A 2446-nucleotide genomic window follows, 5' to 3' on the forward strand; every position below is an offset into this window, starting at 1 on the left:
CTTGCACTCCTCTAGTGACCCATTACCTCCTCGTTAGTCTTCCTCGCCACATGACTAGCAAAGTGAGCTTCAGCTCCACACCAGAACCCTCCAAAGCAAAAAAGTCAGCCTCCCATGCCTCCCATCCCTTCCCAATATGGCCGACCCAGTACACCCATGACCTCTATAAGAGGCGGGCCGGCCCAACCCATCAGCCTGTTTTTTTTGTTCTGCACTGCAGATTCTCCAGAGCGTCTCATCAGGTAAGTTGGGCTTAGGTCCTGCTCCAGCGGGTCCCTGTGCCCTGGGGGGGAGGCCCTGCTCCAGCGGGCTCGCTCTCTGGTTCTCCTGCCTTCTAGCCCTCGCACTGTCCCTTTGGGTTTCGACGCTCTGCTCTAGCGAGTTTCTGGTGCTGGTGGGCTCTTGGGAGTGTTTTTGCCCTGCACCCTCTCCATTCCTTGCTTTGTGCCCTGCTTTAGCGGGCTTTTGTTTTGGGTGGTGTGCTGTGGGCTGTCACGTAGTCCTCGACCTGTGACTCTTACTCTCCTGGTTCTCTGTGCGGCTGCCGGGGTTCCTCGCTTGTGCTCCCTGCATCTCATGCCTCGCGGGGCTTCCTGATACCCTGCGGCCGGCTTCGACGCATGTGTGTCGCCTTGGCCGGCCTGCCCGTAGGGTTTTTCTTTCCCCGGCATGCTCTGCCCCGACCTGTCTCAGTTGGATGCGGTAGGGGGGGGTGGGGTTGCTGCCTGTTGTCAGCCCTGCGTTTCGCTACATGCGATCGAGAAGGGTGCCTTCGTCATTGGGGGGAGGGTTGGCCTGACGCTAGGGGGATCCCCCTCAGTCCCATGGCAATGGTCCTCTCCACCTGTGGGCCTCCGTCCATTCCTGCGGACGCGCCCCCGTGTCCCGGTCTCCCCCATTGTGATTCCCTGTCCGTTGGGCGCGTGTTTGTTTGGCCGGGTCTGCTGTCCCGGGCTGGGCTTACCTTTGGGTGCCAGGGCTAGTGCGTTCCTCGGCGATCCGGGGTCTGCTCGGGGGTTCTCACGGGGGTCTGTGACTCCGTTGGCTGAGTCTGGGCTGCTGCCTTCTCCTCCTGGTTTCCAGCGGGAGTTCTCTGGTCCGCCTCCTCGAGGGCGGGTCCTGCTCCCGGTCCTGCTTCAGTCTCTGTGCGCTCTGTGCGCTCTGCTTCGGGCTGTTTTTTTTTTGGTTGGGGGTCCGGCTGCCGGGCTGCCTCCCTTGCAGCTGCTGTGGGTGGGGGCCCCACGGTTGCGTTGTTCTTCGGGTCATTTTGGCCCGGTGTTGGACGGCTGGAACACTTCCTCTGATGAGTGTTCTGTGTTGGTTCCTCCTTTCCCTCCGGGGTTTCCGGTTGCCTTTTTTTGTTTGTGTAGTGGCGCTCGTCCTCTTGTGGTTCTGAGCGTTTTGCTTCTGCTTTTCGGTTCCCTGTTCTTTTCGTTGTGGCTGCATGGGACGTCCTTGTCGCTGTGTGTTAGGAGTCGCTCTGGCCTCTTGGTTGGGGTCTTGGTCTCTTGCCCTGCTGCTTGAGGTTCACTTTCCTGGTTTTTCGGTGTGACTGGGTGCCTTCGTCTGAAGTGCGCTTCGGCGGCACATATCCTACCATTTGGTGCGATACTGTGAAGTTTAGCATGGCCCCTGCGCAGGGTTGACACGCGACTTCGTGAGGCGTTCCGTAGTACTGAGGTTTTCTGTGGCAGCGCCTGCTGGTTGGGGTCTTTGACTCTTACTCTGTGGCTGGGGTGTTCGATCCCTGGTCTTTCATCGTCTCTGTTTGCTGGAGACGCTGTGGCCTCCTGGGTGAGGTCAGAGACTCTTGCTCTCTAGGTTACGGTTTCACTTCCCATTGATTCTGTTCCATTGGATCGCATTTTGATTTAGTCTTACCCCTCAGAGTTCAGATATCCTCTCGTTTTCTCTGCTGTGTTGGGATGGGTTTTCCCTTCGGGGCGGTTGGGGCCTATTTCGACGTCGGTACCCGGTTTCCTGCTGGGTGTCCGTGCTCGTCGGGTTCCTGGGTTCTCTACTTGTCGCAGTGTTTGTCCCTTCCAGGGCGGTCTGTCTCGCCGACTTGGCCCTGCGGCCGTTCCTCCCTGTAGCCCCTGCTCTCGTCTTTTCTCGGGTGCGGGCTGGTTGGTTCCTGGTTGGCAGCCCGCCTTGGTGTGCCTGGTGCTGTGGACATGGTGTTGGGCTTTTCGCCCGGTGAGTTGTGTGTTCCCGTTCCCTGGTTTCGCCTTCCTTCCTATGTTCTCCTGTACCTGCCTGCTCCCCGATGTTGTCCTTGGCCGGTCCTGGTTGATGTGGCCTTCGGGGTTTTCGGGAACTGTGAGTTGCGGCTTGTCTGCGGGGGTGGGTCCTCTGTTTGCCCCTGTTCTGCTCCGGTTGTTGCAGTTTGGCTTGCCTTCCTCGGGCCGCTACGGTGGTGTCCCCTCCTCCTCCTGCTCCTTGGCTC

General features: G+C 59.3%; 1 non-coding gene across 1 annotated transcript; it reads left to right on the forward strand.

The window, feature by feature from the left end:
- The first annotated feature begins 1571 nt into the window (after nt 1-1571).
- Nucleotides 1572-1677, forward strand: LOC146871085 (U6 spliceosomal RNA). Its single transcript, XR_014959984.1, has one exon. It is a non-coding gene; the product is annotated as a U6 spliceosomal RNA (small nuclear RNA).
- Nucleotides 1678-2446: the final 769 nt, after the last annotated feature.

Source organism: Triturus cristatus, chromosome 1_1 (assembly GCF_964204655.1).
Source record: "Triturus cristatus chromosome 1_1, aTriCri1.1, whole genome shotgun sequence".
In the NCBI taxonomy this organism is placed as follows: Eukaryota; Metazoa; Chordata; class Amphibia; order Caudata; family Salamandridae; genus Triturus; species Triturus cristatus.